At 37.6% G+C, this 25,401-nt stretch overlaps 1 protein-coding gene across 18 annotated transcripts in view; it reads left to right on the top strand.

The window, feature by feature from the left end:
• CDKL5 (cyclin dependent kinase like 5) overlaps positions 1 to 25,401 on the top strand; it is a 216,971-nt gene that overhangs the window by 44,352 nt on the left and 147,218 nt on the right. For 8 of the 18 annotated variants that reach the window (XM_077888507.1, XM_077888490.1, XM_077888499.1 and 5 more), the window contains one exon: positions 8,355 to 8,418. The exons of 7 other annotated variants lie outside the window; for them this stretch is intronic. The gene's annotated coding sequence lies outside the window, so the exon portion shown is untranslated. Of the gene's footprint in view, positions 1 to 8,354; positions 8,419 to 9,126; positions 9,178 to 25,401 lie in introns of all 18 variants that reach the window. 3 more of the 18 variants (XM_077888502.1, XM_077888492.1, XM_077888486.1) reach the window with 1 other exon arrangement.

Raw genomic sequence — 25,401 nt, 5'->3', positions numbered from 1 at the left:
TACCTGCCCACATTGACACTCATATACCACTTCTCTCCCACACACAGTTTGAAGAGTTTTTCCTGCATTTGTCTCTGTCAGCACCACACAGCACTAACCAAGCATGCCAATGCCCTCTGCAGAAGTGGAGAAGTCCCTGGGCTACTTCTGGTGTGAGACTTCTAAAATGATACTTAAGAAAAATTGGTACAGTAGAAGTACTCTTGGAACTGGAGGAGTCTTTGGGCTGCTGTTATCATGGTAGTCAACAGATGTTGATCAGTCTTGGGAAAGTGATTGCAACTTCAAATAGTCAACTTCTGTAGGGATATCTCTGTGGGGGAGTCTGTACCATCCTGGTCCTGGAATGAGATGGAACAGCAAAAAAGGGCATTTATAATGAGGAAGGGTTCTATTGACTATTTTGTGATTTATGGGAGTGAACAAACAAAAGCTAAAACTGTAATTAGCATTGTAGAATGAACCTCCTCCCCATCCATGTCGTTGACCGTGCTTTACACACGGTAGGTGTTCAGTTAATGTCATATGTGTGTGAACTGTCATTAAGACTTTAAAACTTTTTGAAGCTTGCAAGTAATGACTCAAATGTGCTCTTTTAAAAAAAATTAGTATCTTTAATCAATCTAGCTGGTTAAATAATTTCATTATTCTTCTAGATTAAAAATTTTTAAAGATCAAGTTTAGGGGAAAATCTTATTCTAATTTTATAGCATGCTAAATTTGAATTCAATTTGCAATTTTCCAGTTTGAAAAACTATATAGCTGTAATTATAAACAGCAAATGGATGGAGGTGTGAGACTGATTTAAGTTAAAAAAAAAAAGGTGACCTTAATTTTTTTTAAGATTTTATTTATTTATTCATGAGAGACACAGAGAGAGAGAGAGAGAGAGAGAGAGAGAGGCAGAGACACAGGCAGAGGGAGAAGCAGGCTCCATGCAGGGAGCCTGACCTGGGACTCCACCCCAGGTATCCAGGATCACGCCCTGGGCTGAAGACAGCGCTAAACCGCTGAGCCACCAGGGCTGCCCAAAAGTGACCTTAATTAAGTCAGAGTATTTTCTATTCATTTTAAAATGTATTGGCACTGTAACTAAAATTTATCTAATCTAGTAAGTGTTTTAGGATTCTATAGGAAGCCACATAAAATCAAATGCTACTTATTATTATTTTTTTTTTACCATTGGTGGTTTACTGAATCATTTTATTAGTTGTGTATGTCTTTCTTGAGTTGAGAATTTTGCAGGGGGTTAAAGAAATCCTTTCCAGTCAAAATGTAATCTGTATACCATTTTGTCGATAGGGATTCAATACTGCACCTTTAGTAAACACAAGTGCTGGCTTTTATAATTATTGTATGTATTTTTATAGAATAGCACTATCTTACAAGATACTCTGTTTTTCAGAGTTAAAAAAAATTTTTTTTTAAGATTCTGTTTATTTATTCATGAGAGACACAGAGAGAAAGAGGCAGAGACACAGGCAGAAGGAGAAGCAGGCTCCATGCAGGGAGCCCCATGTGGGACTTGATACCTGGACTCCAGGATCACACCCTGAGCCAAAAGCAGATGCTGAAACTGCTGAGCCACCCAGGTGTCCCCAGAGTTTTTTTAGATGGAATAATTTTAAACACTTCTTTGGAATCTTTCAAATAAATTATGAAGCAAATTCTTTTGTAAAACAAGGGTTCATTTATTAGAGTATCTCCTAATCTTTCCCTCTATACATATTCTAGCTATATATAGGGCTGGGTTTTCATATATACAAGTTGACTCTTGAACAACGTGGGGCTTGAGAATACTTATCCCCCCGCCCACCACACAGTATAAAATCTTAATAATTTGTAACTTCCCCAGAACTTCACTACTAACAGCCTACTGTTGACAGGAAGCCTTACTGATAACATAAAGTCAATTAACACAGATTTTGTAGAGAAAAGAAAATGTTAGGAAAATCATAAGAGAAAATACATTCCTAGTACTGTTGTGTATTTATTGATACTGCAAGTTTACGTCATCTGTTTATAAGATGAATCATCTGTGTCAGTACCTGTATCAATATTGTCTTATATGAGACCAGATACACAGTACTGGAGACATTGTTACATTTTTATTATTATTATTTTTTAGGGTGGTGGGGAGGGGGAGAGGGAGAGAGAATTTTTTAAACAAGCTCTTAATTAAGAGTTGGTCACTCAACCGATTGAGCCACCCAAGCATCCTGACATTGTTACATTTTTAAAAAACCACTTATCTGTGATGATAGGCTAATAGGCAGTTTCTCCAATTATGAGAGAGGCAATACTATACAGTAATGTAATTCTTTGAAAGCAAAGTCATAAAACAGTAAGAAAACTAACACTAATTTTTTTATTAAACATCACTTACCTTGTGTCTATTTAAGGATAGGCTACCCACTTCCATATAACTCTTGCACATGATGTTGTATATGATGAGTACTTAGGCAATGATGATGCCACAAAAACATTTTGTACAGTTCCTGATGTATGGTTATTAGATGTTCATATGAAGACACACAACAGAAAAGTTAACTGTATGGCATGATGATTATAATTAAGTAGATGTGGGTCATAAGGGTTTTCATCCTTTTGGTCTTCATGTTGAGTAGGCTGAAGAGGAGGAGCAGAAAGAGGAGGAATTGGTTTTGTCTCAGGGGTGGCAGAGGCTGAAGAGATGGAAGGGGAGGCAGGAGAGGCAGGCACACTCTGTGTAACTTTATGGAAATACATCATAATTTCTGTCTGACTTTGTTGCTTTTTCATTTTCCTAGAAATGATTTGATATGGTACTACAACTGTTTGATTGAGTTTTAGTGCCCATATCATAGAAAGGTCTAAGTTTTAAGTGAAAAGCAGCCTTTCATAATCAGAACCCTTCTGCCAGATTGTCTAATGTCGATTTGTTTTCTGGTACTGCTTCTTTAACGTCTTTATCCTTATCATCTGGTACTGGTCGGGAGGCACTCAACAAGACTTCAATTGTCTTCTGTTAACTTCCCTGATGTGGTGTCGGTTAACTCTTGAATTTCTCCAAGCTCTGTATCTTGAAGGTCTTTTACCTCCCCCACCCCCATCTACAATCTCCTTCATGGTTTGCTTGATTGGCTCTGTCGAAATGCCTGTGTGGAGTCACTCAGAACATCTCAACACAATTTTCTCTGCCAGGATTTTTTTTCCAGCTTGATGGTTTTCATGACTTTTTCTGTAATGGTGGCATCTTCAATGGGATAATCCTTCCAGACTTTGATGAAATGATGTCTATCAGAGTTTGCTTCCATAGTGTTGATAGTCCTTTCCATAAAATACCGTGTGTAGTGAACCTTGGAGATCCTTATCACCCTCTGATCTAGAGGCTGAAACAGATGTTGTATTTGGGAGCAAGTAGATCACTTCAGTGCCTTTGATGTTGAACACATGGTGTTCTGGGTAGTCAGGGGCACATTGTCCAAAGTCAAAGTACTTTAAAAGGCAAGGCAGTCCCTTACTAGCCTGATTTTAGAGACAAAGCATCCATGAAATCAGTCCAGAAAAAGGGTTGTCATTGCCTAGGCCTTCTTGTTGTATAGCCAAAAGACTGACAGCTGGTGTTTATTTTTTCCCTTCAAGGTTTGGCAAGGGTGGGAGGTAACAACTTTATAAGGTTAGTCCTGATTATATACCTAACTGCATTGTACAACAGAGTTAGCCAATCTCTTCCTGCCTTAAATCCTGGTGCTTAATTCTCTTTGTTACTAATAAATGTCCTTTGTGGTATTTTTTTTTCCAGAAGAGGGCACTTTTTGTCTGCATTAAAAACCTGTTCAGTCAGATATCCTTTTTCCTTAATGATTTCCCTCCCCCCTTATAAATCAGCTTTATTCAAAAGTTTTCAAAAATTTACACTTGACAAGACTTAATGCAAAAGTTTAAATCTGCCAGATAACTCATATTGGCTGTAGGTGAACTCAATTTACATTTACTTAAGCAATGCTCATGGTCAACCCTGAGGGCTTTACATACATTCTTTCATCTCTACCACAACCCTCTTCATTGTTTTTGATTCAACAAATAGACTTGACTTTGTGAAGCTTACCTTCTAGCAGGGAACAGACAATAGGTACATAAATGAACAAATAATCTAGTTTCTTGAACCTCTTTAACAGTGAACATGAGCACTGAATCCAAGGGCCAGTGGCTATCAACATTCTCCTAAAATGAAATTAATAATAAACTCCTTTTTATGGCCAAAAAAGGCAAGTAAGCAGTGCTGGCCCTATCTACCCTTTACTGTTTATCTCCATTTTACAGAAAACAATTGCTTCGTTATCATGAATCTAGATTTCTTTTCCTAATATTTTCCCTCAATGGTTTAACACTTTTGCCACTCTAATACAGTGCCATTCCTCATCTCCCTTTTGATCCACATATTACACCCAGAACTGAAAGCTGAATACTTATCTTTAATTGCCTTCTCTAGTTTCAAATGCCAAGAGTTAGCTACGTTTTGTTTAACATACACAGGAAAGGAACTGAAGTAGGACTTTTACTCAGGAGGTTTTTATGCCCTGTACCACTGGACTAGTCTGTTTAGTCTTTTGACATCATTATTATGAACAAAACCCCCACCTCTAAGGATGTACCTAGAATTAATGTGTTATTTTTGCATAACTTGAAAGAACTATTTTCTCTATGTAAATAAGTTGTCAGGTTGCTAAAGTGTTCATCAGTTTTTTTTTTTTTTTATATTCAACTTTTAAAAAGGGGATGGGGATGGGTCTCTCAGTGTCCATGCCCCTTATCTGTAATCCTCAATGATTTTCTTAAAGGCATCTGGGAACTTGTCTGCTGCATTTTGATGGACATAACCTCCTTCTCCTGCTATCCTGACAATTTTAAAACCAGACCTCTTTCTGAATCATCAAACTGTCCTTTGCTGGCATTAAATTCTCCAGCTTTAGATCCTTTACCTTCCTTTTGCTTTAAGTTGTCATATAATGACTTGGCTTTTTCTTGAATCATATTAGAGTCTATAGGAATCCTGGACTCACAAAAGAGCTTTATTCTTTATTCCCTTTTTTCTTATCTTTTCCTCCTCTCCTCTCCTCTCCTCTCCTCTCCTCTCCTCTCCTCTCCTCTCCTCTCCTCTCCTCTCCTCTCCTCTCCTCTCCTCTCCTCTCCTCCCCTCTCCCCTCTTCCCTTTCCTTTATCTCCTCTTCCTCTCCCCTCCTCCCTACTCTCCCCTCCTATCTCCTCTCCTCTTTTCTTTTGAGAGAGCGAGCCTGAGCAGGCATGGAGGGGCAAAGGGAGAGAGAGAATCTCAAGCGGGCTCCATGCCCAGTTTAGAGCCTGATGTGGGGCTTGAGATCATGACCTGAGCCAATATCAAGAGTTGGACGCTCAACTGACTGAGGCACTCAGGCACTCCAAAGCTGCATTTTCAATGTGTGATAAAAAGCTATTTCACAAAAAGTGCAAGTTTTTTGTGCCTGTGGTGTAGCTGCAGTGATGGCTTCATGCATCCTTTTTTTTTTAATTTAATTTTATTTTTTTTTTACAGTGGTCCTCTAGATTTATTTATCTTAAAACGTAGGGCAACCACAGCTGCACACCTCAATCTAGGCGGTACATATCCAGCAATTCAACTTCTTGTAAAGTCATGACTTTTGTCTGCTTCTTGGGATCACTTCCAGCATTACTAGTGGCACTTTTTATGGGTCCCATGGTGTTATTCATGGTTTATAGAATTGCACTAAACACTACGTGAGAACTGTGAGAGATCACTTTTTACTGTGATAAGCAATTTACTGGAGGGGTTAACTGCTCACACAGAGATGCTTAGTGTCACATGGCATTTTAAGAAGATACAGCAGTTGAGTTCACCTCAAAAGCAACAGAAAGTGGCTAGGAAATTATTACAGTAGTACAATATGTACTACAGTTTTATGCAGTTACGATTTAATACTACATCTTTACATTTGTTTACATTTCTCTTGACTGAATAGTACCATGTATGGTGTGTGTGTGCATAACTTTTGGTAAATTTTAACTTTTTATAATAGATTTGTGTATATATTATGGTAGTAAATGATATAGCAGACTAGTATGTACATATATTTTGTGCATCCAGAACATATGTTTTTCTTAAATTTTTTGATAGTTTTGGCTATGTGGTTTGTTTTTCAAATTGTTGCAACTCTCCAATTTTCCAGCATATTTATTTTTAAAAAATTGTGTAGGGGCACCTGGGTGGCTCAGTTGGTTAAGTGTCTAACTCTTGGTTTTGGCTCAAGTCATGATCTCAGGGTCATGAGATCAAGTCCTAAATCAGGCTCTGAGCTCAGCAGGGAATCTGCTGGAGATTCTCTCTCCCCTTCTCCCTCTGCACCCCCACCCCCACATGCATTCTCTCTCAGGTAAATAAATAGGTAAATAAAAAAACAAAAAATTTGTTTAAAAGTGGACCCTCACAGTTCAAATTTGTGTTGTTCACTGGTGAACTGTAATAAATTTTCTCACTTATAAGTAATGCTTTAGAGATCAGTCCTTGAATCTGTATTTAATTATTGTTCTTACTCATGGCAGAATGTCATTTCAATTGTGAGTTGTTTTTATGCCCTTGAATATGGTAGGCTAACTATAGGATATTTTAATGCCATACTTATAAAAAATATGAAATAATTTCTTAAAGCTGTATGAAAATGTATGTTAGGTTGTTACGGTTGTTAACTTCCAAATAGGGCTTGGGGAATCTTTAGAAAAGGTGACTTAAAAAAGAATTGTTGAATTCAGACTTATGAGTGTGTAGTTCAGGACTTGAGTGCTTAGTATATATTAGTTTCTTTTTTGGAGGGAAGGTGTTTCTAATGATTATAAGTTTTGCAGTTTCATAATTTTATTTTTAGAATTCATGGGCTCATTTCAGAGAAGATATCTTAAAAATTAGTAAGTTTTAGTCCATTTGTCTCTTAGCAAGTTCTCAAATGACAAAGTTGGTTAAACAACACTTATAAAAGAACTATTAACATTTTTAGCAAAACAACTTAGGATAAATAAATACTATAATTTGGATTATTTAGTATGTTTTTTTTTTTTTTTTAATGTTCTATATGTAGGGAAATAAAAGGAACTGAGCAGTCAGTCCTTTTAGGAATGCCTTGATAGAAAGCAGTGAACATTTCTCACATATAGAAGTGTATTGGTGGAGTGAACCTGGTTATCTTAGGAAGAATTCAGCTTAGTAGTAACAGAGAAATGGCTTTTAGTAATTAAATCCTTTTTGTCAATACTGCTGGATTATAAATTGCTGAATTTTGAGTGTATTACTCAAGATTCATTCTAAGAAATAGAGCCACTGTGAGTATTCTGGGATAAGGGATTTATCATAGTAAGCAGACTATATACAATTGTAGAGTTACTGAGGATGTGAAAATCGGGAAGGGGATGGATAAGAAAATAATCACTGGGGTGCCTGGATGGCTCAATCAATTGAGCACATGACTCTTGGTTTTTGCTCAGGTCATGATCTGAGGGTTGTAGGATCAAGCCCTGTGTCAGGCTCCATGCCAGCATGGAGCCTGCTTAAGATTATGTCTCTCAAAAAAAAAAAAAAAAAAAAAGATTCTGTCTCTCCTCCCTCTACCTATCCCCCAACTCCCAATAAATAAGTCTTTAAGAAAAAGAAAAACAATCACTAATAGATCCTCCTGAAGCACTGGTACAGGTGTGTAAGTCAGAGCTTACTGGGAAAATTTTAACAAGCCACGTGAGTACAGCCATCAAAGTGGGAATGCAAAGAGGGTGGTTGTGGAGAGGTCTGTGGGAGGCTCTTACCTCCATGTAGCTACTTCCTTGGTGGATCCAAAGCCAACAGCCTGTCTCTAGTTGATGGGTCTTGGGCCACTATTGGTTAGGTGAGGAAGAAAAGCTGGACATGGAACAAGACGAAGGTGAGGACAAGCTGAAACCTGCCAGATGCATCTATATTGTCCTCACCATGTCTGACCATAAAGACCTTCTAAGAGTTTGGCCATCTCTAAGTTGATGTACCATACCGGGAAGGGAATTCTGGGAAACACAGTTTCTACCTGGATCAAGTTCACAATAGAATGATCCAATACATTGAGTTTCCCATTTTGGGCATCTCTTTTGGCCTCATTTAATCAGTAGATGGTGGGGATGTTGTATTTTGAGCCTCAAGATCTCCATTTTCTTATGGTATTTACTGAGGAAATGTTCACATGCTATCATCACTTGAGAATTTAAAATGGTATACTTTTTTAATTAATAGAATGGCCTTTTCCTAATGTATTTTGCTATGTAATTTCTCTTTATTCACTGATTTTTCCTGTTGTTCTTAGAATTTTACAATACAAATAAATGAATTCCGGGTCAGAAAATCTTCAAGTTTTGAGAAAGAAACAGGTACAGAATTTAAATATGAATAGTTCTACATAGTCTTTGGTGGATGTGGAGTTAAAAGTAACCAAATGTGTCATAAGATTGTGTTGAGTTTCTGATATGTTCATACTCCACTCTACTAATGGTGAATAAAAAGAGGTAACTTTTTGCAAGAGATTTTGAGAACTTCAAGGCTCTTTGAAATACAGTCTCAAAATTTTGTCAGCTACATTGATACATTCGGCCAGCAAAATTAAGTGGTCTGCTATTCTCAGATTCCCACTGCACCCTTTCCCTTCCAGGTCTGCCTTCTGTCTTTTGCAGTGCATGTGTAACATACATGCCTACTAGCTCTGGAATTTTTTTTTTAATGAATAGTCTGAGAGGGTAAGAGAGTAAGGACATGATAAAAGATAGAAAATGCTGAAATAGTTTTCATTTATCTCCTTCCTGCAGTCCATAATGTGAGTGTGTGGCGGTGGTTCATTTATCTCTTTCTCATTTAATTTTCATTTTTTTTTTCTTCTTAAGGGTTGGAGAATCTCTTCTAATTTTCTTTTATTTATTAATTTATTTTTTCCTAATTTTCTTTTAAAAGACTATTCACTGATAATGACTGAAGTATTCTGGAGAGTTAGATGTATTGCTTAGACCTAACTTAGACTGACATATTTTAAGTTGACTTCCAATATCTGTTCACTTTTACTATGGTAATTGATGTTTTTTTAGCAGGTGCTTGCCTCCCAGATAAAGACTACATTTCCCAGTCTCCTTTGCAGCCAGGTGTGTGGGTATAGGATTAAGTCTTGGCTAATACAATATGAATGGAATCTCTGGGCACATATTTTGTGGTGTTCTTTAAGAACAAAGGAGTTTTGCCCCTCTTGTACCCCACTTTTTCCTCTTCCCTGTGTCTGAGATGCAGGCAAAATGGTGAGAGCTGAGGCAGATATCTTGGTCTGTGAGCTAGAAAGCACTGGACACTCATCCAGACTTTTACATGAGAGAGAAATAAACAACTCTTTTATTTAAGCCACTGTTATTTTGGGTCTCTGTTAGATTAGCCAAATTGATTATTTAATACATATGTTAATATATTAATGTGATACACTTCGTATTATAATTAAACAGTCTCTTAAGGAATAGAAATTTCCTTAACAAAACATAAGTAAGTAAAATGAGGTTTTATTGTAAGAACCTGGGATATTGCCTGGACTTAATTGAAAGAAATAATCAAGCAATTGCTTCTCTCACTCCTTGTCTCAGAATTGCTTCTTTTTAAGTCATTTTCAAATTTGTCACATACTCACTTGCAGTTAGTATGTTACAGCTGCCTTAAAATAGCAGTCTAAGCCCCTGAGTTTACAGGATCTTCTTCAGTTCTCTAATAGCTAATTGGTCTCTGAGTTTGAATTCCCATCTCCCAGATAGGAGAATATTATAGTTCTGGCTTTAGCCACAGGCTTTTTCTTTAGTCCAGTAAGCTGTGGCCAAGGGCCAGTGTCCCATGATAGGTAGGACTGGCTTCTGGAACTCTAGGTGGAATTTGTCGTGATCATTGTCTTTTCCTCTTCTTTCTTCTTCTTCTTCTTCCTTTTTTTTTTTTTTTTTTTTTTTTTTAAGGAATGTGGGTGAGGCCCAGGGAAATAATGATTGACATCTTATATAGAGAAAAAATTAGACAAGGCAATCAAGGTTTTTTTGAAATGTGTTAATATATTTCTCTTCGTGGTCAAGTGGATCCTTAATTTTTGTAACATATGAAAAGGTAAAAGATTTGAAATATTGTAAGAGTCTTCATAGTGTCTTAGTATAGGTTAGGTCATAAGCCCTAAAATAAAATGCTAACATTGCTTAGGAGAATGTATAAGAATATCCTATAAATCCATGAATTAATATACACTATGTCATATAAATAAGGTAATTTCTGTTACTTGGCAAGATGGGAAGGTGATAATATGAATTAAAGGATAAGGTTGTGGTACCTTTTATATTTATCTCATTGGGCAATAAGATATAGCATTTGGTACCTTAATCTGGAACAATTTTGCTCCATTTGGCAATGAAGTATCCTTTCATACTAAGTTTATTTTTTGAATTTTGGAATGTTTCTTGGGCTTTCCCTCTGGATGGACAATTGGCTATAATTAGGAATTTGTATTAAGAGGTATACATAATACTTATTTTATGTATTAGAAAATTTTCTTTATATGCAGATCAAAACTGAATTTTAATAGGACAGATGCTTCTATGCTTTCATGACAAAAGGAAAAGTAACTTTTTTGAGTGTGCCACATTGTGCACACAATTGAAGACTATTTACTAGAATATGCAAGGCAGGTAATTATTGTGAATTACAGATGACCCTTGGACAGCATGGGTTTGGACTGGATGGGACCATCCATATGTGGATAGTTTTCAATAAATAGATTATATTACTGTAAATGTATTTTTTAAATGATTTTTTTAAAAAGATTTTATTTATTCGTGAGAGACACAGAAAGAGAGGCAGAGACATAGGCAGAGGGAGAAGCAGGTTCCCTATAGGGAGCCTGATGGAGGACCCTGGGATCACCACCTGAGCCGAAGGCAGACGCTCAACCACTGAGCCGCCCAGGTGCCCCTCTTCGGATTTTCTTAATAACATTTTCTTTTCTCTAGTTTATTTTAGGAATACACAGTATATAATACATATAACCTACAAAATGTGTTAATCAACTGTGTATGTTATTGGTATGGCTTCTGGTTAAGGGGGGGGTCAAAGTCACACATCGATTTTTGACTGTGCAGGGGTCAGTACTCCCAATCCCTGTGTTGTTGAAGGGTCAACTGTATATACATTTAAAACAAAAGTTCTTGAAGTATCCAAGATCCCTTGCTTAGTGACTTTGAAGATGTCTTATGTTATTTGTTGTTGTGACCTCACGGAAGATAGAGTAAGATACTGTACAAAAGGTAATGGCTGGGGTGCGTGGGTGGCTCAGTCAGTTGGTTAAGCATCTGCCTTTGGCTGGGGTTGTGATGCCAGGGTCCTGGGATTGAGCGCCACATAGAGCTCCCTGCTCAGCCGGGTGTCTGCTCCCCCGCTTGTGCTTTCTCGCTGTCTCAAGGAAATAAAAACAAACAAAAAAAGAAAACCAAAGAAACCTCTAAAAGTAATGGCTTCACAAAAGAGTTTTGTGTGCCCCTCCTTACCAGTCTTTCATTTCAGTATCTTATCTTTAATCAGTAGTCCAGAAAAATCCTAGTTATAAGTGAGGTGTGTGAAACCAACGCTTTTTACTTCTTTGACTAGAAAGATCCTTTGTTTAAAACAGAATTTCAATTTTACTTCTTGCCTAATTTAGTCTCTGACATCTAATTTTATTTAAGTGTAAGAATTGTGGTATTTTTTAAAGACCTAGAGGGAGAAGATGGTATACAAAAAGTAGGCCATCAAGGGAACTTTAATTCTAATGAAATGAAATCTCTACAGATTAAAATAATCATTTTTGTCCCCTTGACAGTATCAGTCTAGATTTTATCCATTTTTCTAGGCATTTCTGGCAGTGATTATTCACATCATGGTCTAGTATGGTAACAGAAAAATTCCAAGATTATGATATGTGTTAATTATTTCCCTGAAAAATATCCTATTTCCATCTCTGCTATTGTTGTTATGTGGTCTGGGAGCAAACAATCAAGAAAGAATTCTTTTTTTTTTCTTTAAAGATTTTGTTTATTTATTCATGAGAGACACACAGAGAGAGGCAGAGACTTAGGCAGAGGGAGAAGCAGGCTCCCTGCTGGGAGCCTGATGCTGGACTGGATCCCAGGATCCTGGGATCACGACCTGAGCTGAAGGCAGATGCTCAACTGCCGAACCACCCAGGCGCCCCTCAAAGAATTCTTGAGGCGGTTTTGGTGCAAAACAGTGTTTTTATTAAGGCATCGGACAGGACCCGTGGACGTAAGAGCTGCCTTGGGATTGTGGGGAGTAATTGATTACATACTTTAAGTTGGGGGGGGGGCGGGTAAAGACAAAGGAAGTTTCCAAAAGAATTTTCATATGTTAAAGAAGACTTCAGGATCCTGGAGGTCTGGCTTTTGTCAGCAAAGGTTACTTTTTGCCTCTAGCAAAGCATTAAGAAGGTTGTGTGTTCTTTGAGGAATGTCATACGCTGCCTGTCTCAAGTGTTTGTCGGTGGGCTGTAAGTTGTAAGGAAATGTAATTTTATCTACATTTCTTTTGCCTTTGTTCTCATCACTCTTATTACCTTAATTAAAGTCTGTACTCTCGTACCTGGCCTTTTGCAATACTAATTCTAGTTGTTCTGCTGGTCTCCAAGTTTCTATCTCTTCTAAAGTCCCCTCCTACCTCTTGCAACAGTGCTTTCTGATTTAAAAGTTTAATGGTATCACTAAGTTTAGGAACTATTGGGGAAGAGAAGTTTACTTCTACTTTTTAAAATTATTCTAGCTGGTCTAAGAATGAAATTGACATGAGATTAACAAGAAGTACTCAAGCAACTTTTAATAATATGTATAACTTCTGTAAACCAGGGAGAGACCCAGGAAAACTGTAACTCTGAAATGGCTGAAGTCATTACCTTAGATACCACCTTGAGCCAAAGACAAAAGATATTGGAGGTAGGGAGTCAGTTTTGGGAGGTTACCAGGAAAAGCACTGTAAACAAGGGTATGGTTGTTATGCAGATTTCAGTTCAGGCCTGTTAACAATTTCTAGAGATTTAGAGTCATGTCTTCTTTCAGTTCCAGATTGGGAGACACTCTTAGAAAGGACATTTCCCTTATAAATGTAAATCCCTTTTACAAAAGGCTGACTTTTTTTTCCCTAAATTAAAAAAAAAATTTAAGATTTATTTATTTGAGAGATCCAGAGAGGGCTCAGTACAGCGAGAGGGAGAGGAAGAAGGAGGGAGAGAGAAGCAGACGCTTAATGCATGGAGCCATTCAGGGGCACCTGGGTGAATTCTACTTGGCTTTTAAAAGCTTCTGTGTTTGTAATTTCTCAAAAATAACCAGCAGGGACAGATTTAGAACTACATTGCATTTAATTTGAAGGGCTTTCTAAGATGTCAGCCTCTGTCCCTTTGGAGAACTTTCCTGGACACAGATGTACTTTCTCTCATATCTCCTGGAAAACATGAAAAGCAACCACTCTACTAAGAGGTGTTTCTGAACTCAAATCCTGTTGGTTCTCTTTCTCTTTTTGATGTACATTCCACCCCCATTGTGGAGCCCAACCTGGGGCTAGAACTCTTGACCCTGAAATCAAGACCTGAGCTAAGATCAAGAGTCAGATGGGTAACTGACTGAGCCACTCAGGGATCCCAGAAACATTTTAGGGTGGCAAAATTTTATTCCCTACAGCACCTTCAATAATTTTGAATAACTAAAGATTAAAGTGTACACACTGTAGTATTACAGTCCAGGACCTTTTAATTAAATGGAAGTGACTTACCCAAGGTCACAGAGTTAGTGGTAGATGAAGATAAAGGTAGAAGTCTGTTTTGCTGCACAGACAAAATACAGAACTGTGAAAATGGAATCCTTGCCTCTAGGTACTTTACTTGGTGGAGAGGCAATTCAGGGCATAGGTATTTTCTTTTTTCTTTTATTATTCATTCATTCATTCATTCATTCATGAGAAACACACACACAGAGAGAGAGAGAGAGAGAGAGAGGCAGAGACATAGGCAGAGGGAGAAGCAGGCTCCATGCAAGGAGACTGATGTGGGACTCGATCCCAGGTCTCCAGGATCACACCCTGGGCTGCAGGCAGCGCTAAACTGCTGTGCCACCGGGGCTGCCTGGTATTTTCTATTCCAAAGTTAGAAATGAACATAAGATAGTACATGATTTCTGTGGGGCATCCCTATCAGACGGAGGCCAGCAATATGGGTTATGAAAGAATTCACCCAAGGCAGAACAAAGGAGATAAATTTATTGAATACACTGCAAAGGAACAGCAGGCAGGATATCAAAGGAGAAACGATCCATGATAAGGCTAAGGTGAGGGGCCACAGTTATAGGTCGGAGTGAAAGAGTAGGGGAAATGGAATTTTCCCTTTTTTGGTAACTGTGTCTGGTCGTAAGTAGCCCATTGGTTAGTTTGGACCTATTGCTATTTTGAGGTCCGTCACTTAATGAGCCTGTTTTGCATTTAGCCTATTGGTCGCTGTGGGCCCATTTGCTTTGCTCAAGTAAGTTTCTATTGCTCAAGACTCTTGTCTAAAAGTGGCCTCTACAATTTTCAAGAACCTATTTATGAAACTTTTCTAAAGAAGTTCAATATCAAAGATCTTACATTTTGAAACACAATTTTCCTATGATGTGTCTTGAGTTTTTATATATCTTAAATTGTGTAATTTTTATTTATTTATTTTTAATTATTTTATTTTTTAAAAGATTTTATTTACTTATTTGAGAGAGAGAGATAGTGAGAGAGAGCATGAACAGAGTGGGGGAGGGAAGCAGTTTCCCCGTTGAGCAGGGATCCTGATGCAGAACTCAATCCCAGGATCCAGAGATCATGACCTGAGCCAAAGGCAGACACTTAACCAACTGAGCCCCCTAGGTACCCACCCCTAAACTGTGTAATTTTTAAATAACATTTTAAGAAAATGATAAATGGAAAAATAGCATTTCTACTTTTCCCCTCTCACATAATTTGTACATTATTTGCAATACATTTGAACTTTTAATATTTATTATTAATAGAAATTAAAATTGATGGTGGTTATTTTAATGTTCCAAACTTGATCTGTTGCTTTTCTTGGAAAGGACAATGTAAACAGCTACTAAAATGTTTATAGTTATTCCTATTTTCTAACACTTAAATTTAGAAAATGTTTTATTAAAAAAAGTGTTTTATAGAGATGTTTATTTATATGACAGTTCTAGATTTTATTACTGTAATATATTCATAAAAGAAGCAGTTATTACCATTCCTTAGTAACTTGTATAACCGAAGACTAGAAAACATATTTTTCAGACAAAGCTTGTAATCACATTTAGATATTGATGCATTAACGAAGATAGGAGCCCTTGAGTATTTTCTCTGCAGTTGATCCTTTATTATCAATCTTGTTTTTGTATTCATCCAAATTTTCTTATTTCTTTGGTTCATTTTCGGTGTGTATGTTTGTAATTTTTATACCTTTTTGATGGATTGACTCTTTTAACAGTATAGAATGTTTATATTTAGTAATTGACTATTGATTACTGGTTATGGATTACTGATATTGCTTATTATCTAAGTGCATACTTTATTCAGATTTCCTTAGTTTCAACCTAATAGTTTTAGTCCTTTTTTTTTTTTTTAAAGATTTTATTTATTCATGAGATGAGGAGTGGGGGGTGGGATAGGAGACACATACAGAAGCAGGCTCCATGCTGGGAGCCTGATGTGGGACTCAATCCCGGGGCTCCAGGATCATGCCCTGAGCTGAAGGCAGACGCTTAACTGCTGAGCCACCCAGGCATCCCTGTGTGTGTGTTTTAAATCAGATTTTAGGTTTCAGACATTATTCCTATAATATTTTTTCTGTTCTCTCTCTCTCTCTCCTACTTTTGGTACTCCCATTATCTTGTGTGGTGTTGTGTATATTAGTCTGGGTTCTCCAGAGATGGAACCAATAGGGGTATATACATATATTCACAGAGATATACAGATATAAAGAGATATTTATTATAAGGAATTGGCTCATGCAGTTATGGAGGCTGAGATATTCCAAGATCTGCAGTCTGAAAGCTTGAGAACCAATTGTGTAAGTTCTAGTCCAAGGCTAAGGCTGGAAAAGACTGATACCACAGTTTGAAGACCAGACACCATTAAGCAGGGAACAATTTCTCTCTTGCTCAGCCTTTTACTCTATATTCAGGCCTTCAATGGATTGGATGAAGCCCATCCCCATTGGGGAGGGCATTCTGGTTTACTGAGTCTGCAGATTCAACTGTTAGTCTTCATTTAGAAATAATCTTTATAGACACATCCAGAATGTTTAATCAAATACCTGGGCACTTTGTGGCCCAGTCAAGTTAACATACAACATTACCTTCATGAAAGTGCACTTAGTGGTGTCCCACATTTCTTTGAGTCCCTGCTTAGTTTTCTTCATTGTTTTCCTCTCTTTTATTCAGAAGGTATAATCTTTATCAATCCACAAGTTCACTGATTTTTTCTGCTGTCAGCTGTCAACTGTAGAGCCCCTCTAATGAGTTTTTTAAAAATGAACCTATTAACTTAGGTGTTCCTTGGTGGCTCTGCTTCTCCTCTGTCTGCCCCTCTCCCCTGCTCTCTCTCACTCTCTCTCTCTCTCTCAAAGAAAATCTTTAAAACAGAATTTTTTTTAAATTTTTTATTTATTTATGATAGTCACAGAGAGAGAGAGAGAGAGAGGGAGAGAGAGAGAGAGGCAGGCTCCATGCACCGGGAGCCCGATGTGGGATTCGATCCCGGGTCTCCAGGATCGCGCCCTGGGCCAAAGGCAGGCGCCAAACCACTGCGCCACCCAGGGATCCCTAAAACAGAATTTAAGATAGTTTTCAGTTTACAGAAAAATTGCTAAGATTATAAAGAAAGTTTCCATATGCCCCACACCCAGTTTCCTCTATTATTAACACCTTATATTAGTATGGTACATTCATTACAATTAGTTAAAGCAGTATTGAAGCTGATTATTGATATTAAAATCTGTACTTTATTCAGATTACCATAGTTTTTTTCTACTGTATTTTTTCTTTTCCAGGATTCCATCTAGGATGCCACATTACATTTAGTTGTAATGTTTCCATAGGCTCCTCTTGATTGTTACAGATTCTGAAACTTTGTATTTTTGATGAATTTAAGTGTTGATTAGTACTGATTATGTATTTTGTAGAGTGTCCTACAATTAGGATTTGTCCAATGTTTTTCTTGTGATTAGACTGATGTTACATGTTTTTGAGAAGAAGACCATAGAGGCAAAGTGCCATTCTTGTCACACCATATCAAGGGTATATGTTATTGACATCGTTTATCACTGTTGATGGTAATCCTGATCACATGGCTGAGGTAGTGTTTGTCAGTTTTCTCCACAGTAATGTCCTGTTATCGATAAATACCCTCCCTCCCCAGGCCTTGGAAGAATATCACTGTATAGGCCACTCCACACTAATTGAGGGTAGAGTAAATAAATTATTCCGGTTTCTTTTGGATGGGAGATTTTGCCACTCTCTCCCATTTATTTATTCAATCATTTATACCATCACAGACATGGATATTTATTTTATACTCTGGGTTATAATCCCAATCCAATACTACTACTGTATTTTGTTGCTTACATTCCTTCTGCTTTGGTCATTGGGGTCTCTTTCGTTTGCCTTCTGTGCCACTTTGACTTAACCCATCTTTTTGTTTGTTTGAATACTTCCTTTCTTGGCACAACATGCTTCCCTTGTTCATTTCTTGCCCCAGTCTTAGAATCAGCCATTTCTTCAGAGAGCCCTGGTTTCTTTTTTTAAAGAATAGTGTTAGAAACCAGAATCTGGGTGCTAGGTGTGTGTTAATGAATTTTTCATTTTGGTTATTTAGTTTTCTACTTCAGAATTTCCCAGTATTTTCAGCCTGCCTTGCCTGGAGTAAAGCTTCTGTCCTATGTGTGGGGGCTGGGTGGAGGCAGGAGCCCCCATTTTCTCAGCCATGCTTGCCTGCAGTAGAGTTTCTACACCTTGGAGCTGGGGATGGGGGAAAGATAACTGGAAACCTGCTGCTTACAGAGAGACACTTTTGCCCTAGTCTGGGAGCTGGGATTAGAGGATGCCTGGTCTTCCTGGCTACACCCACGTGGAGTAGAGCTGGGGGTAGGGTGGAGTAAGAAAGTGGGTTGTGGCTCAGATGCCACAGATTTTCTTAAATAAATGATTCTGCTTTTGCTGCTAAGGCAAATGTCCTTAAGGCAATTTTGAGAGACTGTAAATATAATTTTCATTAATTAAGATTGTGTTGCTGGGGAAGAAGGTCCATGTGGAGATCCTCACACCAACATTCTGGAAATGCTTTTCCTATTTGGTTTAATTTTGTTGGAATAAAGTATCCTTTATGGAAACAGTGTTTGTTAAAGTTATTTCACTTGTTCTAAATGAGAATCTCTATTGCCTCCACCTTTTTTTATCCTTTGATAGTAATTAATTGATAGCACATTTCTTTAGAGTTTAGACTTTGTAACTCACCTCTCCTTTCTGTGTTTTATCTTTTATTTATTTATTTATTTTTTTTTATTTTTTTTAATTTATTTTTTATTGGTGTTCAATTTACTAACATACAGAATAACACCCAGTGCCCGTCACCCATTCACTCCCACCCCCCGCCCTCCTCCCCTTCTACCACCCCTAGTTCGTTTCCCAGAGTTAGCAGTCTTTACGTTCTGTCTCCCTTTCTGATATTTCCCACACATTTCTTCTCCCTTCCCTTATATTCCCTTTCACTATTATTTATATTCCCCAAATGAATGAGAACATATAATGTTTGTCCTTCTCCGACTGACTTACTTCACTCAGCATAATACCCTCCAGTTCCATCCACGTTGAAGCAAATGGTGGGTATTTGTCATTTCTAATAGCTGAGTAATATTCCATTGTATACATAAACCACATCTTCTTTATCCATTCATCTTTCGTTGGACACCGAGGCTCCTTCCACAGTTTGGCTATCGTGGCCATTGCTGCTAGAAACATCGGGGTGCAGGTGTCCCGGCGTTTCATTGCATTTGTATCTTTGGGGTAAATCCCCAACAGTGCAATTGCTGGGTCGTAGGGCAGGTATATTTTTAACTGTTTGAGGAACCTCCACACAGTTTTCCAGAGTGGCTGCACCAGTTCACATTCCCACCAACAGTGTAAGAGGGTTCCCTTTTCTCCGCATCCTCTCCAACATTTGTTGTTTCCTGCCTTGTTAATTTTCCCCATTCTCACTGGTGTGAGGTGGTATCTCATTGTAGTTTTGATTTGTATTTCCCTGATGGCAAGTGATGCAGAACATTTTCTCATATGCATGTTGGCCATGTCTATGTCTTCCTCTGTGAGATTTCTGTTCATGTCTTTTGCCCATTTCATGATTGGATTGTTTGTTTCTTTGCTGTTGAGTTTAATAAGTTCTTTATAGATCTTGGAAACTAGCCCTTTATCTGATATGTCATTTGCAAATATCTTCTCCCATTCTGTAGGTTGTCTTTGAGTTTTGTTGACTGTATCCTTTGCTGTGCAAAAGCTTCTTATCTTGATGAAGTCCCAATAGTTCATTTTTGCTTTTGTTTCTTTTGTCTTCGTGGATGTATCTTGCAAGAAGTTACTATGGCCGAGTTCAAAAAGGGTGTTGCCTGTGTTCTTCTCTAAGATTTTGATGGAATCTTGTCTCACATTTAGATCTTTCATCCATTTTGAGTTTATCTTTGTGTATGGTGAAAATTTTCTTAATGTACTGTTGGATCCTATTGGCCAGTATCTTGTTGAGAATTTTTGCATCCATGTTCATCAGGGATTGTTTTATCTTTTAAAAATGAGGGTTGTCTTCATAGTTTAAGCAGAGTACTTCCGTTTGTGGTCCCCTAACTATACCTTTTTTATTTGTCTCATTTCTGTGGTTTCTTCCATGAAACCTTTTAGAGCTACAGTTAACTGAAGTGCATTTGCTTTTACTCTAAATCAAATGCTTTACAAATATATCTCAGCAGCTCTGCTTATCGATGCTTATCAATCTGTCAATTCTTGGTTTTTGTCTTGGTGCAATGGAAGGTGTTTTACTTTATACAGTTAGTGGAAGGTATCTTATAAGACTCTGTATTATCAGTAATATTGATAATACAGCACAGTTTCAGAAATGATTCTCGATTTAGCGTAGTTCTAAATTGTTTAGGCTGAGTACAAAATTTTCCAGTGACAAAATTCAACTTAATAAAATAACAGTGCTTTGCAAATAATTTAATTGTCATCAGAATGGCAAGACTAAGATATTACTTGCCTTAAAAATGTTTTATTTACTTCAGCAAAAACATTGCTTTTAAAAATGCTAATGACATTTCATGAATCTATTATTCCTTTTGGGGTCTTGACATAAATTACTTGTCTCATTTGGGGAATCTCTTCAAATGCAGACTCATAATTGAGATGATAAATCCCACTTTCTAGAGTTATTAGCCTTATTTCCTTTATTATGTTAAATTAGTGATATTATTTAATTATTAATAATAGTTGTTTTTTATTATGTGCTTTCCATGCATCAGAGGCTTTACTTATAGAACCTCTAATCCTCCCCATTAGCCTATAAGTAGGTAGTATCAGTCCCTCTTAGTGAATGAGAAAAGAGGCTTAAAAAGGTTAAATAACTTGTCTGTGGTCACATAATTACTGAGGGTTGACCTCATGTTAGAAGACACCCTGATTCTCAGAATTGAAAGAGGGTCCAGGTAGAGGAAGGGTTTGTGCCAATAAGGAGTGCAGTGGACCTGATTGTTCATCAGTCTAATTAGTGTTGGATTATTGAAATAACGGTTTTTCATCCCCCCCCCCCCTTTTTTTTAAAGAGAGGAAGGAGGGGGAGGGGGCGATAAGGAGAGAGAGGATCTTACGCAGGTTCCATACCTAGCGTGGAGCTGATGTGGTGCTTGAATTTACACCTCTGAGGTCATGACCAGAACTGAAATCAAGTCAGATGCTTAACTGACTGAGCCACCCAGGCACCCTGATTTTTCATTTTTCTAAGAAGGATTTTTTTTTTTAAAGATTTTATTTATTTATTCATGAGAGACACACACACACACAGAGGCAGAGACACAGGCAGAGGGAGAAGCAGGCTCCATGCAGGGAGCCCAATGTGGGACTCAATTCCAGGTCTCCGGGATCACGCCCTGAGCCAAAGGCAGACACTCAAGGGCTGAGCCACCCAGGCGTCCCTTTCTTTTTCTTTTTTAAAGATCTTAGAGAGTCAATGGGGGCAGGGTCAGAGATGGAGGGACACAGACGATCTCAAGAAGACTTCCTGCTGAGTGCAGAGCCTGATCCCAGGATCCCAAGATCACGACATGAGCATTTCTGTGGGTGAGACATGCCACAGAGAAACTGTCTTCTCCTCAGCCTCATTATTTATAGAGACATACGAAGGCTGGTAGACTTTGGTTGGTTCTATCACATTCAACATTGTAGAAATTAAAAACTCAACTTTTTGACTTTTAAAATTATTAGGATATTTTAAGCTACATTGACATAGTCAAGCATATGTTTGAATAATTCAAAGAAGATAATAGACAATATTTACATTTTAAAAATGCATGGGTTTCTTTAAAATATTTAATCTGTGTCTGTGATTAAGTAAACTGGGAATTATTTGAAGGAAAATGATGATAATGTGCTGAGAAGCAGGCACCGAGGACACAAGGAAGCTCTCTAGTTTTCCCACTTACTATATGGTGAATGGCCCTTCAGTCAAGCCAGAACAGAGCTCTTTCTTAATAAGCTAATTATGAAACCTGAATATAAGCTTTATTTCCTCATTCATGTAATGACTAGGTAGGGTTTCTTTTAATTTTTAGATTCTGTGATTCCTTAAACAGAAAGATGGTAGTTAATTTTTTTATTTTTATTTTTTTAAATAATAATTTATTTATTCATGAGATACAGAGAGAGTGAGGCAGAGACATAGAAGAGGGAGAAGCAGGCTCCTTGCAGGGAGCCCGACATGGGACTCGATCCCGGGATCCCAGGATCGTGCCCTGAGCCGAAGGCAGACGCTCAACTGCTGAGCCACCCAGGCACCCCAAGATGGTACTTATATTTCACTGGGCTTTACTTATTATTTGCATGAAATTAAAAACACAACAAGTACTATGGGTCTGTAAAGTAAAATGTACTATGAATAATCCACATACAGATGGTAATTGACAGTAATATTTTTTACAAGTTCATTCTGGGTCAGTGTTATAAATATGCATAGTCCATTCTTATTTTGGAAATGTGGATCATTATTCTTTGTTGACAGCAGAAAAGAGTTGCAATGTGGATTGATTTTTTTTTTAATTTTGATACTTCATTAAAGATTTGATAAGAAATGAAAATGACCCCCCCCGCTTTAGAAACACCTGAATTTTATTTGTTTTGTTTTAGAAATTAAAAAAAAATACTTTTTTGAGTACTCATTTTATGTGCAAGACCTAGACACAGCATTTAGTAAAGGTATGGATATTATCTAGTTCTAAGAAAATTTTGATTAAGGGAGATATATGTATGTAAACAATAAGTATTTAAGTATTTGATTAAAGTCATATAAATGCTGTAAGAATTTATAGACTATTCTTTTGAATTTTTATTATGAGAATCTATCACATAATCTTACCTAAAGAAAAAAGCCAAGTTTATAGATTTTTATAGAGGATAACTTTTAACTGTGCTAAATAGAGAGGAAGTTACAATTTACTTGATTTTTGAAAAATGATGATTAACATTTCAGTCTGCAAAGACTGGGGCTAGGTGTGCAGAAATGATCTGAACAAAAGCACAGAAGTGGGAATGTGAAAGGCATGTTCTAGGTGTTGATAAGTAAGTGCAGTTGGTTTGGAGCCAAGAATTCTTTATAGAGGAGAAAGTGGGTGATTATTATAGTTAAATTCACAGGGAAGCCAATTGCCAAAGGTTATAGTTAATTTTACATTGAGTAATATCTTATCTTGAGCCTGAATTTTCCCCTCTGTAAAATAAGGGCCAATGAGATGATCTCTAACCTACTTTATAGGTATTCAATAGGTATTTGCTGAATGATGAATAAATGAGTGACTGAGTGAAAGAGATGTCTTTAGTTATTTTCCTTGACATTAATGCCTTAGAAATTTAGACTTTTTTGGGCAGGCAGTGGGAAATTTCAATGTTTTTTTTCTTTTTTAAAAATATTTTATTTGGGATACCCTTGGCGGCTCAGTCAGTTAACTGTCTGCCTTCCACTCAGGTCATAATCTCTGGGTCTGGGTCCTGGGATCACCAGGGCCCAACGCCAGGCCCCCATTCAGCAGGGAGTCTGCTTCTCTTTCTCCCTCTGCCCCTCCTCCCTGCTCCTGTTCTCTCTCTCTCACTCTCTCTCAAATAAATAAAATTTTTAAAAGATTTTATTTATTTGAGAGAGAACATGTGCATGAGAAAGAAAATTAAGTTTTTGAATTTTAAGTTTTAAAATATTGAGTCTTAAAAGTATTAACTATTTTTGTATAAAAGTACTTAAAAAGTGGGATCCCTGGGTGGCACAGCAGTTTAGCACCTGCCTTTGGCCCAGGGCGTGATTCTGGAGACCCGGGATCGAATCCCACGTCGGGCTCCCGGTGCATGGAGCCTGCTTCTCTCTCTGCCTCTCTCTTTCTCTCTGTGTGTGACTATCATAAATAAATAAAAAATTTAAAAAAAAATTTTTTTAAAGTACTTAAAAAGTAAGGGTAAGAGTATGGAAACTAAGTAATTTAATATTGCCACACCATTTTTACTGTATTTTACAATACAATTACATGAGATTGGAAAACAAACAAAGTAGACTTTTACTGCAAATAGTTGGAGAAACTCTGGTCTAAATGATTTTGGCAAAAAAAAAAAAAATGATTTTGGCTTTGTGTTGCTCAAAATGCCACAATTCTATGAATCAGTCTCTTTCCAAGCATCTTTTCCAAGGATTCTATAAGGATGTGATTATAATATATTCATCTGAAAAATGACTTAATCATGGAGGCTGAGAATACATGACAGGCACTTTTTACCCACAGTGCAAGTTATATTCCTTATGAAGTTGCCTTAACTTGGAAATTAAGGGGGTGTGTGGGTGGCTCAGTATGTTAAGTGTTTGCCTTCAGCTCAGGTCATGACCCCAGGGTCCTGGGATTGAGCCCCATATTGGGCTCCTTGCTCAGTAGGGAGTCTGCTTCTCCTTCTCCCTATGCCCCTGTCCGTATACTCTTGTTTTCACTTGCTCTGCTCTCTCTCAAATAAATGAATAAAAAAATCTTTAAAAAAGAATTTGGAAATTAAATATGTTAAGCCTTGAGTTTCTCATATTTTCAATGTATATGGCTTATATTCTGTAGTATTGACCTGAAGTTCAACTTTGTATTCATTCAGCTATCCATGATATATCTGTATTGTGCAGCACAAAACTTCCCATGTAAACATATAAGACTCCATAATTGTAAGTCATGTAATACTTAATTCTGTATTCCTAGTTTCAGTTAGCAGTGCCCTCAGTCCACCTAGTAGTCAAGGTATAAATTTTGCCATCATCTAGACTTTGCTGTGAGGCCTCTCAACCCATGGAGGCCAGCGTCACAGGCAGTGAAATAATTCACCCAAGGCAGAATAAAGGAGATAGAAGTTTATTGAGTACATTGCATGAGAGTGGCAGGCAGGGCAGCAAAGGAGAGACCATCTGCTACAAGGCAGTGATGGGAGTTTGTAGTTAAGGGAGAAGGTGAAAGAGGTAAGGGGAATGTAGAATTTTTGTTTTTCGGTACCTGTGTCTGAGTGTAAGGAACCCATTGATCATCTAGGCCTTATGGATATTTTGAGGTGAGTCACCTAATGGGCCTGTTTGTGTTCAGCGAGTGGGTATGTGGCCTTTATGGATCCTTCTACCTTACTCAGGTTTCTGCTGTTCAAGTTGGTGGCCTAAAAGTGGCCTCTACATTTTCCATTTTTCTTTCATCAACTGTTTTAAAATTTTAAAAAATTTAAAAAAGAATTTTTTTTTAAGAGAGAGCACATGCACATGTGCACACCCACAGGAGTGGAGGAAGGGGCAGAGGGAGAAGGAGAGAGAATCTAAAGCAGGCTGCCTGCTGAGCACAGAGCCTGACTCAGGGCTCCTGATTCAGGGCTTGGTCTCACGACCCTGAGATCATGACCTGAGCTGAGGTCAAGAGTCTAAGGCTCAACTGATTGAGCCACTGAGGTGCCCTGTCACTGTGTCTTTTGAATACATCTTCTAAATATCTTAAGTCTGTCCTC

This window comes from Canis aureus, chromosome X (assembly GCF_053574225.1).
Source record: "Canis aureus isolate CA01 chromosome X, VMU_Caureus_v.1.0, whole genome shotgun sequence".
NCBI classification, from domain to species: domain Eukaryota; kingdom Metazoa; phylum Chordata; class Mammalia; order Carnivora; family Canidae; genus Canis; species Canis aureus.
Note: the sequence above shows the minus strand (reverse complement) of the source record. Positions and strands in the feature narration are given on the sequence as shown.